This window comes from Molossus molossus, unplaced genomic scaffold (assembly GCF_014108415.1).
Source record: "Molossus molossus isolate mMolMol1 unplaced genomic scaffold, mMolMol1.p scaffold_m16_p_12, whole genome shotgun sequence".
NCBI classification, from domain to species: Eukaryota; Metazoa; Chordata; class Mammalia; order Chiroptera; family Molossidae; genus Molossus; species Molossus molossus.
Window position 1 is genome coordinate 29771203 of NW_023425347.1, and position 13070 is coordinate 29784272.

The 13070-nt window shown below is 50.4% G+C and overlaps 1 pseudogene; it reads left to right on the forward strand.

Moving 5' to 3' along the window:
• Positions 1 to 11019: 11019 nt before the first annotated feature.
• Positions 11020 to 13010, forward strand: LOC118626261 (annotated as a pseudogene).
• The last annotated feature ends 60 nt before the right edge of the window (positions 13011 to 13070 follow it).

The window sequence follows — 13070 nt, forward strand, 5'->3', positions numbered from 1 at the left end:
ATTTTAGTTGTTTGCTTATTTTAAATAAAGAGCCATTTCTACCTTTTAAATCATACCACATAGTCACTTATTTAATGTGTTAACTATAATACTGATCCTAACCCTAGAGTACGTGGGCTGAGTTCTGCTCAGTCTCCATTATCCAATAGTTAGGGATGTGGGCTTTGGAGCCATGGAGCTTGGGTTTGCATTTTGTTACCTACAAAATGTGGTCTTGGGCAGTTCACCCAAATGTCACTGCCTGATCCCGTCCTCTGTAAAAGAGAGATAACAGATGTATGCACCTTACAGGGGCGCTGTCATGATATAATGACACAACAATCGCCGCCTAGTACATGTTTAATAACTGTTGGTAAAAAGTCTTATCCTTGGCTAGGCCTTGGAGGAGGTGACTCCCACAAGAAGCTGCAGGAAGAGGTGCTGGTGAGTCAGAGGCCGTGAGTGGTTTCTTGAGTCAGCCCAGGATCAACATGCCCGCTGCGGCACAGCAGAAGCTCAGCGTGATCCCCTGCGTGAAACCCAGCAAGGATGCTGTGGGCTGACAAGCAGGGATCACCACTCTCCATTCTTACTGTTGGCCAAGTGTGGACCTTGTAGGGAGGACACACTACGGTCCTCCTCCTGGCTAGAAAAATCTTCCGAGAAACCATAGAGTGTTCAGAACAAACCATCTCAGGCTGACAAGCCAAAAAGTCAAACTAACAATCAGGCTTTTATTGATCTACGATCATCCAGATAACTGCTGATGTGTTTTCCGGTGCTTGACACGTTATTTCACTGATTTAATCAGTTTTTTCATTTTCTTGGGCCTACCCATGCCTTTCATCTGGATCATCATCCACAGCATAATAAAAGCTGACACTTAAGAGAGACCTTCCCATGTGTCAACACTATGCTCAGCTCTTTGAAACATAACCTCATTTAATTCTCACAGCATCACTTACGCGGTTGTTATTATTCCCACCTTACAGATTGGAAGACTGACGCTGTTTCTGTCTGGTAGGGAGGGCATGAGGTCTGATGGTTGGCAGGAAAGAGGGCATTCTGTGAGCATCCTACCTGACAAAGCTCCCAGGTGGAGACCATGTGGCAAAGCCCCCAAGCTCACCCTAGGAACCATGATACAGTCTCTTAAGCAGATAAAAGTTCTTGCTTTATGGAGGGTGCTTGGGGTATCTTCAGAACTCATGTTCTAAAAAAGTTCTTCTAAGAAAAACCTTGTCTCCTTCATAGATTCCCAGCAGAATTTACACATCCTGACTACTATGAACAGGGCTCAGGCTATGGGCCAGGTCGATTGAAACGAGCCAAGTTGATCGGGGAAGGGCACGAAATAGAAATAGAATCACAGTTTAATAGTTACTCACTACAGAGAAGAGATTTTCTTACAGACCCTGGAAACTGGAGGATGTGCTGTCAGAGGAAGAACAGGCCCTGGAGATAAGGCAGCTCCGAGCCCCACCAAGGACAGGACCTATCTGAAGGGAGACAGCATTCCAGCATAATCTGTTCTGGGGCTAATCCTGACAAGGACGATGAAAGAAGGCAGACCCTGAGAACTCATTAACTTTAGATTTTTTTCCCCACCCACTAACCCTATATAAGAGCTTATTTGAAATGAAACGTCAGTGAGGTCTTTTCAGGGTGTTACACCTGCCACCCTCTCAGATTGCCAGCTATCTGATTAATAAAACGCACCATAAACATTCAACCTCGTCTGTCCTTATTTGACTCCAGTAGTGGTGGGAAGCGGGGACCCTTTAGTGTCCGGTATCAAGGTGGCAACCTGGGCCCGCAGGGGAAGATGGGGACTGGGAGAAAAGGAACAACAGGACCTGCTGCGCGGGAGCTGCTCATCAGTGTTTGTGGACCATCGCTGGAATCTTGCTATTCATACAGAGGCGATTAAACTAGCCAAGGAAGGTGTGGTCGGTACATGGGCTGGTTCCCAGTGACTGCCTGGGTTCCATTAAAAGCCTTCCTGGCACGTGACTCTCCACTTGGCACAAGGTGTTCGCCTGTCCCTCATTCCCTGACTCTTCTCCTTCTGCTGTCCCGGGCTGGGCCTTCTGCCCTGTTCACCAACACAGATTGTTGCTTGAAAACCTTCCAGCCTCTTCTCAGAACAGCTCCTGCAAACCCCCAGGGCTGGCGGCTCCTGATTTGAAATAAAAGTGTGACCAGGAACCCAATTCCTTTTTCTCTTTATTATAAACTTGAACCTAAAATAGTTGCCTCTGAGAGTGAAGCAGGGCACGCGAGGCTGTGACCCCATTTCTGTGGCCCTTCCATGCCAGGGGCTCAGCCCTCCCTCAGGGAACATCACTGAGTGGGAACAGCCAGGTCACCTGGGGCAACATGTGACCAACTTTCCCTCAGTGATCAGTCCTGTGGGTGACCTGCGTGTCGAGGGGCCAACTCGGACCTGCTTGAGTGCTGATTGGTGGCCGAGGCATTTGGTCAGAAGAGCAGGTTGATTCTCTTCCAAACTTACGTGCAAGGCGTACTTAGGTTTGTTCTGTTTTGGACAGCTTGGAGTCTGAGAGCACTGTGCACAAGTCTGCCCACTGCGCCTGCGTGGGAACACCCTAAAAATCAAGGTCCCTTTCCCCTGGAAGCCTCACCTCTTTGTCCCCAAGGGACAAGTTTCAGGAGGCGGCCTGTCCCTCGCCCGGCAGTTTTGGAACGGCTTGGGAGACTGGCCACAGGCAGGTCTGCAGCTGACCAGGCAGGACTAAGTCAGAAGCCCGTGGTACAAGCACTTCGAAGGCTGCAGGTCGGCGTGTGGGGAATGCTGGCCTCACACCCCGGCAGTGATCTGGGGTGCGAGCCGAGTAGAGATGTGGGAGCAAAGGGCTGAAGCCACACAGCTCAGTCACAGCCTCACCTGCTGCCCAAGAGGTGGTCCCCTCCAGCCAGGTGACAACCCTCCTGCCCATTCACCCATCCTGCTGGCCATCCCTACCCCTATCACTGGCTACCAAATGCCCAAAACCTTCAGAGTGCAGCTTGGTGCCCACCTGTGCACACAGGCCGTGCCCTTGGTGAAGCTCATGGGAGCCACACCCTCAGTAACACCACTGTTTGCCCCTTGTGGGACCATGGCTCTCGTTTGAAAGCCTCCCTCCAGCAGGCTCGCTTTGCCCTTCCTGGAGGGAGAAATTGGAGCAAGAGGGGCTGTTTTTGGTCCCTGCCACTAGCTGGGCCCACAGCTCCTGACCAAGCAGCAGAGCCTGGACACCTGGTGTCATGCTGACGTGACCCAACACTGAGTTATCCTTCACAACCCTCCACAGGTGAGGAGAAAGTGAGGCAGACGAACACGAACAGGGCACCACTGCCCACTTTCCATCGATCACAACAACATCGTGTGGTCAAAATATACTGTGCTCTGTACGGGGTCCCCCCGTGAGTGCTGGGCATAGTGGGTGGCCTGGTAGGGTGGCCCAATGGCTCAGAGGGAATCCTGGCCCGGCCTCCAGGCCTCAAACCCCGGGCCAGGTGGCAGGCGTGGCTGAGGGAAGGTGCCCCACCTCTCGGGCCCAGGTCCTCTCTGCCCTGGGCTGCTGCTGCGGGTTTCTCCCCCGCTGGCTGAGGGGCTCTGACCCCGCCCTTCACCTGCACAGGTTGCTGACAGGCTGCTGCTCGCAAATTCCCTCCAGGAGCGCGAATGCCAGACACTGTGGGGCCTGCAGCAAGCGCGTCCCTGGCTCTGACCGTCACTGCCAGTTGTCATTGACTGCATTGGCAGCAGGAGTGACCGGTGAGGAGGCTGGGAGATGGTGGGGAGAGGAAAAGGGGACTTGAAGCGGGGTCTGCGGGCTGGGGGCCTAGTGGATTAGAGCTGGGGTGCCACGGGCAGGGCAGTGGGGGGCTGTGTCCCATCGTTCGGCACAGCAGCATGCAGTGTCCCTCCTGTGTCCTTGTCTGGTTCTGAAGCAGGTTTGGACGCAGCCGACCCTGGACAGGCCATGTGAAGTCTGTCCTCACAAAGCACATCGCTGGAGAGCCTGATTAGGGTTGGAGAGGAGCTGCCCCTGTGCACAGGACACAGGCTGGGCTGACGGGTCCCAAGCACAGGATGTGGTCAAGGAGTCCTGGCTGGGAGGGCCCTGGCCTGGATACGTGGGAGCAGGGAACAGCAGGCTGGCCCGTGGGCTGCGGGCTATGGACACCCTGGAATCTTGCACTGAATTTCTAGGTGGCCCAGGAGGCTGGCCACGTAACACTCATCCCTGAGAATCAGTTTACCTTTGTGAGCTGGGGCTATTTCCCCCTCTCAAAGCCTCTGGTGGGGATTACATGAGATCACTGCGTGTTGTGAGGCGACATAAAACTGTAGGTGTGATCAGTGGTGGTCACACATCAGTGACGTCACCTAGAGCACTGGAAAGAAATGCTCAGGCAAGCAGGAGAACAAAGGCTGAGCTCCACCATGCAGAATACAAGGTCAGGGTTGCTCATACCATGGGGACACTTAGGCTCTTGTCCAGGGCCGCCTGAGCCCCCCACACCGTGGGGACGGGCTGACGCTGGTGTCTGCGCTCTCGGGAGCTGTCGTCAGCTCTGAGCCACGTCTCCTTTTCCCGCAGATGTTTCTTCAGCATCCTGGCCACTGCGGTCTCCTGGCTACTATGCATGAACATTTTTCCTTTTTTTTGCTCAGATAGAGTGGGAGGGAGGGAGAAAGAGGAAGAGAGAGAGAGAGAAACATCGACATGAGAGGGACACATCGAGTGGCTGCCACCTGCACGACCCAACCAGGGCCGGGGACAAACTGCAACCAAGGTACGTGCCCTTAGCAGAAAGTGAACCCAGGTCTCTCTGGACCACAGGCCGACGCTCCAACAGCTGAGCAAAACCGGCCAGGGCTTATTATACATTTTAATACCACCCCATCTAGCCCCGGCTGTTCTCCGCATGGATCCCCACCATGAAAGTGCGTTCTGCTTTGCTGCCCCTCGGGTTTCTCCTGAGTCTCAGCCGTACCCTCCTGCCGACTTCAGCTGGTGAGTGTTCACTGCTCCTCCCAAACAAGCTTCTCTCACACTTAGGTTTTGGAAGCAGTATGGCTGTCAGTGTCACAGGGGACCATCTCCTAGAAATGCCCCACGTGATGGCCATCGCTTCCAATGCTGCTGGGGAGCGGCTGATGCAGGACGGACGGCCTGGGGAGGCTGCAGCCTGCAGCACAAGGTGGGTGTGGGGGTCAGCAGAGGGGTCAGGCCTGTGACCCAGACCTAGTTCCCCTCTCCCAGCCTCACCTTCTAGATCCATCCTAACTCCTGCTGCAGACCAGGGTGGGGGCTCCAAGGGCACTTAGGTCAGGCAGGACACACACCTGGGTGAGGAGGACGGGCTCACCTGCGCAGGAGGTGCTCACCTGGCTGGAAGGTGGTCACCTGGGCAGAAGGTGCTCCTTTAGGCTGGTATTCCCTCCCTCTGCCAAGCTCTGTCCCTTGGTGCTCGCCTGAGGAGGGGGCTGCCGTGTCAGCAGGTGCTGAATGCCTGTGTGTCCTTCTTGTCTCCACAGACATCAACAGTCAGAGCACGTGGCCGTTGTTCCTGCCATATTTTCACCTAAAGGCAAAGACCCCAGTGGTTGTGATAATCGGGATGTTTGTGCTCATGTTGGATCTCATCAGCCTCCTGCTGCCTGGGAAACTGTTCATCTCCCATCTTGCCCCTCCTAGTCCCCCGTCCAGGTTGGCCAGGGTCGTCCCCTCACGTTCACATGTAACCTGAGGCAAGCGGTCCCTACATGGGCCGGAAACGAGCTCCATGCCCAAAGGACAAACCCAAGAGGCAGCAGGGCAAATTGTGTTCCAAGAACTGCAGAAAACACAAACGAGATTTAAAGTTGTAGGTTAACTTGTTCCTAGAGCTAAATAGGATCTATGCGTCAGGACCAGGATGCCATGGAGACAGAACAGGGGACTGAGAAAAGCTCGGATCAGAAATCCCGACAATGAAAACATGCAACCCAGTGATGGGTGTCCACTCAATAGAGGCTGCAGGAGGGCTGGTGGTTTTTCATGTCCACAAGGTGGCAGCATGTGGCCGGCAGCTGGCTTCATGGTGTCCCAGGACACACAAGGGCATGCCTTCCCCTACCCTGTGAAGCCTTTCTTTGGAAGTCAGGATGGTTGTGCCCTGTGGTCTCTGAGAGAAGGTGGTCTAGTGCAGGGACACCCCCAGCTGAGCCATAGAAGTGCATAGGTTCGAACAGAGCCTGGGTCGGCCGGGGCTCCTCTCAAACCTGAGCGTGCTGGTAGAGGTGGTGGAGCAGCAGAATAGTGGGGTCAGGGACAGGTTTTGGAAACACCACCCCAGCAGCAGAGTGCACCATAGCCTGGAGGTGGCCAGCTGGACAGACCAGCCAGGCTGAGAGCCGGCGACAGACATTCAGAACATATGTGATGATTTTACAGGGACAGGAGAAGGCAGCACTGGAGAACTCGGAATCCACAGGACTTCATGGCCAACGGGAGATTTCAGGACAGAGACCTCCAGGGTTCTAACGCAGGCAACCCAGAGGGTAGTGGTGCCACACTCACTGTGAGCGGGGACGACAGGAAGGGACTCCGAGAGGGAGAGCATACTGCGTTCAGACTAAACATGTCTACTTTCGGGCATTGGGACGTCAAAGAATAGATGTCCGAGAAAAAGCCTGGATATCAGTTATAGTAAAATACCTAACCTGTAGCCACTTCAGACAACACGTGTTCATTAGCTCACAGTGTCTGTGGGTCAGGGGTCCAGCAGCTTAGCTGGGTCCTCGGGGCCTGGCTCTCTCATGAGGCTTCGTCACGGTGCTGGCAGGGCCTGTGGTCTCACCTGATGGGGAGGACCCACTCCGGGCTCATCACCAGGTGGTTGGCAGGGTCGGTCCTCATGAGTTGTGGGCCAGGAGCCTCCTTCCATTCCTTGTGATGTGCATGTTCCAACATGACAGAGCATCTCGTACACAGCAGCTGAGCAAATGAGAGAGCAAAGTGGGTGGAAGCCAGCCTCTGTAACCAGGCGTGGAGGTGGCGTCCCATCACTTTCTGCAAGTCCTTAGGGCCAGCCACACGCCAGAGGATGGAGGACACAAGGCACCGACGCCCTGTGGAGGGCACTGCCAGGGACACGTGGGCAGCTGTTGGCAGCTGGATGCTCCATTTGAAGCTTGGACAGGAACATCCTGATGAGTCCTCAGAACACAGGTGGGAGTGAGACTGTTGGTGAGGGTGGGATCTCCTGGGAAGACGGACTGACGTGGAGAGTGGCCACCTTCGTGGAAAATGGAGCAAGAGCATCCTGCGTGATATCAGGGAGAAGCAGGACTCTACAAATTGCCCCGAGCTCATGTTGGGAGGAAACTGGTGCAGGTCCTTTCAACGCACACACTGCACACCCTGGCCTCAAATTCCTCGCCGGTGAGGTTTCAGGTTCTGTGCCCTGTCTCCTCTACGTTGTTGTTATGTCCGAGTTGAATGTTTTACATAAAACTTACTCAGATTGAGTGTGAGCTCTGGGAGACACAGAGGGCATGCTGCAAGCTAATTTTGATGGTATTTGTGCAAAAGAGTGAATATTTCCACTAGAACATACACAAGTGCAAGTGAGCCAGGTGCGGAGGGACCGGGCAAGGGTGCAGGGAGAGCCAGGTGGAGTGAATCAGAAAAGATGAGGCAGATCCAAACACAACAAAAGCAGATGGACTGTCGAGACTGCCCAGGGGAGGGGAGGAGGTTCTGCTCCATGAAGCTGCCCCTCTGGGTGAGCAACCCGAGGGTGTCTGCTCTTGCCACACACTAGAGCCAGTTCCGTGGCTTAGTAAACAGTGCACTGGGCACAGCACTCGTCTAGGTCCATATTTACCTTATGGACTGTGAGGCAGGCAGGGCGGCCCCTCCAGGGACTGGGCAGGGGGCGGGCAGCAGGCTTCAGGTGAGTGTGAGGAGCGCTGGCTGCTGCCCCAAGGCCAGGTGGGCTCCGGAGTGGCCGTCTGTTCAGCAGCTGCCCAGTGTCCTGGAGAGGACCCAGCCCTGAACCCTGGGGTAGGGCTCTGGGGACCTGGGTAGGTGTGTACAGGGGGTGGTTTGTAACAGCTCTTTTCCACTTTTCTCCTTTTTATTGTCAAAGAAGATGAGCACATATTATCTGACACAAAACCATAAAAAACAGAGCTCAGATGCCTCATCAAGGAAGAAGATTAGGTCCTTCAGAATACAAACATTGCCGGAGGCATGGACATCCCCATGCTTCATCGTTCCTGCTTAGTTGGGGCTGAGACGAGGCCCAAGGTTGCCTGTGGCTAGCACCACGTAGTCACAGTGTTTGCTTCTGTGTGGGCACAGTCCTGTGTGTGTGTAAGTGTACTCGGTATGTGTGTGATGCGGGGCGTGTGTGTGTGAGTGTGTGTGGTGTGCATGTTTGTTACAGCATTTCTCGGCTACTCCGCTGGGGATCATGGCAGCAGGGCTGACTCTGTTGGGTCTATTTCTGAAGCTGCTGCTCATCAGATGCCACAAACACTTGTCCCTGAAAAATTACCATTAAGAAAATGAAAATAGAAGACACAGATACAAATAAAATATTGACAAATCATATTCTTGTATCCAGAGTACATAAAGAACTTTCAAATCTCAATTATGAGAAAAATGACCAAGTTTTTAAATGGGCAAAAGATTTGAACAAACTGTTTACCAAGATGGACCTGTGGGTGGCAAATAAGCACATGGAAAGATGGTCGACCTGGCCCTGGCTGGGTGTCTCATTTGGCTGGAGCATCGTCCTGTGCACCAAAGGTTGTGGGTTCGATTCCCAGTCAGGGCACATACCTAGGTTCTGAATTTGATTTCTGATTGAAGTGCATACAGGAGGTACCCAATCGATGTTTCTCACATCGATGTTTCTCTCTCTCTCTCTCTCTCTCTCTTGCTTCTCTCTAAAATCAATAAAAACATATCCTCAGGTGAGAATTAGAAAAAAAGATGGTTTACCTCATTTGTCTCTAGGGGGTGCCAGTGAACAGCAGAAGGTGCCCTACAGATTGTGAGGCTAAAATCAAAAGACCAACAGTACCAAGTGTTGGCGAAGCTGTAGGGAAATGGGAAGTCTCACACATTGCGAGTGGAAAAGTAAAATTACACCACTCAGAAAACAGTTTGGCATTTTCTCAAAAACTGAAATATACATTTATCATAGGAAGCAGCAATCCCATCCCTGGCGTTTTACAAAATGGAAGTGAAAAAAACAGGTACACAGGTCACTGGAGTTGGGAGGGTACGTGCTGTCCCACAGTGAGGTCCTGTCCTTGGACCCAGGAGACTCTAAGGTACTACTCTACTCAAAACCAACTAAAAATTAACTTGAATTTAGTGTAAGATAAGCTCAACGTCAACAACTTAGATTTTGTGTATTTTCGTTTATCTTCACCGTAAACAGATCACAACCTGAGTTTATCTGCACATAGGTAAATTGTAATCTTACTAGAGTAATTTTATCTGAAAATTAGCTGTTTCTCTTCTTAAACTGTCTTGCTTTAAAAATTCTTCCTTAGTGTAAGATTATACAAATATCCTCCATGTTCTTGGCTAATTTTATTATTTTTATTTTCTTTATATTTTGATTTCCAAATTATCTTGAATTTGTGTTTTCATTCATTGAGATAGGAGCTAAGGTTATTCTATCACAACATCACTATTGGTCACCACGTTGCCCTTCCTCATCAAAGTGATAGGCCCCTTTCCTGACCCCCTCCCCCCCCATTCCCATGGTCACGGGTCTCAGATCTGCCTCTAGACACGGTGTCTGTCTCACGGCTTCACGTCCCACGGCAGCTCAGTGCTGTTTTGATACCAGGGCTTTTATTCAGCTACCTTTTATATCTGGTAGGTGAATCCCCCTCTTTTTTTTTTTTAATCCTTATCCAAGGACATTTTTTTTTGTTTGTTTGCATTTATCTTCAGATAGAGTGGGAGAGGGATAGGGACGGAGGGAGAGAGAGAAACATCCATGTAAGAGAGACACATGGAGTGGTCACCACCCACACAACCCCAACCGGTGCCGGGAACAAACTGCAACTGAGGTACGTGCCCTTAGCGGGAACCGAACCCGGGACTCTCTGGTCTGCGGGCCAACGCTCTAACCGCTGAACCAAACCGGCCAGGGCGGTGAATCCCCCTCTTGAGATTTTTTTATTTTTTATTACTTTGACAATTCCTTCACATATTTATTTTTCCACCTCAACTTTAAAATCATTTTTGTGTGGTTTCCAGAAACCTGGCATTTAACCTGGACTTACATTAAATACAGGCACACTCCGTTTTACCTTATTATGCTTCACAGATTAAAAGTAGTAGGGTTCTAGGGGGGTGAGGGGCAGGATGGGGAGGAGGGGGTCTGAGGGGGAAAGGAGAAACATCTGTAACAAAAATAAAGTAATAAAAATTGAAAACAAAAAGTAGTAGGGTTAACGTGCTCTGAGAGATAAATAGGATCTACACTCAGGACCAGGACGTCATGGAAATAGAACAGGGGGTTGGGAACAGCACTGATCAGAATTCCAACAATGAAAACATGCAACCCAGTGATGGGTGTCCACTCAGTAGAGGCTGCAGGAGGGCTGGTGTTTCTCTAGTGTCCACAAAACTGTGTTGTTTTATAAGTGGAAGTTATTTTGCAAATCTGCATCCCACAAATCTATTACCACTGTCTTTTCAACAGCATTTGTTCATTTTTGTCACTGGTTCACATTTTGGTAATTCACATAATATTTCAAACCTTGTCATGATTGTTATACTGTTTTTTTTTTACTATGATCGGTGATCTGTGATCAGTGCTCTTTGATGTTCCTACCGTAATTGGTTCAGGGCGCCACAAACTGCACTGGTATAAGACGACACATTTGATCGATAAATGTTGTGTGTATTCTTACTGCTCCCCCAACTGTCCACTCCCCCTCTCCTCAAGCCTCCCTATTCCCCAAGACACAGCAGTGTTGAAATTAGGCCAGTTAGTAGCCTGACAATGGTTTCTAAGTGTTTAAGTGAAGGAAAGAGTCCCAGTTCTCTCACTTTAAATCAAATCTTAGTGAGGAAGATTTGAAAGCCGACACAGGCTGCAAGCCGGGCCCTTGCACCAGTCAGCCAGCCAAGCTGTGAGTGCAAAGGACACGTTCTTGAAGGAAGTGGAAAGTGCTGCCCCAGTGAACACACACATAATAAGGAAGTAAAACAGCCTTACTGCTGATGCGGAGAAAGTTTTAGTGGTCTAAATAAAAGATCAAACAAGCCACAGCATTCTGTTAAGCCAAAGCCTAATCTAGAGCAAGACCCTAACTTCAATTCTATGAAGGGCTGAGAGAGGTGAGGAGCCTGCGGAAGAAAAGCAGAAGCGAGCAGAGGTTGGTCCATGAGGTTCAAGTTAAGAAGCCGGCTCCACAACATAAAAGCGCAAGATGAAGCAGCAAGTGCTGAGCTAGAAGCCGTAGTAAGTTATGCAGAAGACCTGGCTAACATAAGCAATTAAGGTGGCTACACTAAACAACAGACTTTCAATGCAGACAAAGTAGGCTCTATATTGGAAGAAAATGCCAATATAGCTAGAGAGGAGAATTCAATGCCTGGCTTCAAAGCATCAAAGGACAGGCTGACTCTCTGTTCGGGGCTAATGCAGCCAGTGACTTTAAGCTAAAACTATTGTTCATTTACTACTCTGAAAATCCTAAAGCCCTTAAGAACATGCTAAGTCTACTCTGCCGGTGCTCTGTGAATGGACAGCAAAGCCTGAGTGACAGCACTTCTGTCTCCACGTGGTTTACTGAGGACTTTAAGCCCACTGCTGGGACCTACTGCTCAGAAGAAAAGATTTCTTTCAAGCTGGGACTGCTCATTGACAATGCTCCTGGTCACCCAGGGGCTCTGATTAATGTTGTTTTCATGCCTGCTAACACAATATCCATTCTCTACCCGTGGATCAAGGGGTAATTTCAACTTTCAAGTCTTCTTATTTAAGAAATGAAAAGCTCAAGCTGCCATAGAGACCCCTCCGATGGATCTGGGCCAAGTAAACGGAGAGCCTCTGGAAAGGATTTGCCTTCTTGATGCCGTTAAGAACATTCGTGGTCCGTGGGGAAAAGCCAAACTATCAACATTAACAAGAGTTTGGAAGAGGTTCATTCCAACCCTCATGGATGACTTTGAAGAGGAAGTAACTGCAGATGTTGTGGAAAGAGCCAGAGAACTCGAGTTAGAAGTGGAGCCTGAAGATGTGGCTGAACTGCTGACATTTTATGATAAAACCTTAACAGATGAGGAACTGCTTTGTGTAGATTAGCAGAGAGAGACTCTGTTTTTCAAATGGCATATCTGCTGGCGAAGATGTAAGGATTGTTGAAATGACAGCAAGGCAGTTCAAAAGTTTCATAAACTTAGTGAATAAGGCAGCAGCAGCAGCTCTGAGGAGATGGACTCATTCTGAAAGAAGTTCTGCTGTGGGTAAAACGCTGTGAAACAGAATCACAATCTACAGGGAAGGTGTCCATGAAAGGAAGAATCAGTGGATGCAGAAACTTGATTGTTGTGCCCTGGCCGGTTTGGTTCAGCGGTTAGAGCGTCGGCCTGCGGTCCTGAGAGACCCGGGTTCGGTTCCCGCTAAGGGCGCGTACCTCGGTTGCAGTTTGTCCCCGGCCCCAGTTGATTGTGCGGGTGGCAGCCACTCGATGTGTTCCTTTCTTATCGATGTTTCCCTCTCTCTCTCTGTTCCTCTCTCTCCCTCCCACTCTAACTGAACAAAAAATGGAAAAATGTCCTCGGGTGAGGATAAACAAAACAAAAAAAAAGAAACTTGATTGTCGTATTTTAAGAAATTGCCACGGCCACTCCAACTCTCAGCAGTCACCACCCTGATCAGTCAGCAGCCGTCCACGTCGAGGAAAGACCCCCCTGCTGGCAAAAAGATTACAACTTGCTGAAGTCTCAGATGATGGTCAGCACGTTTTAGCAATAATGCATATTTAAATGAAGGTATAGACATGTTTTAGACATGACGCTATTTCACACTTAATAACCTACAGTATA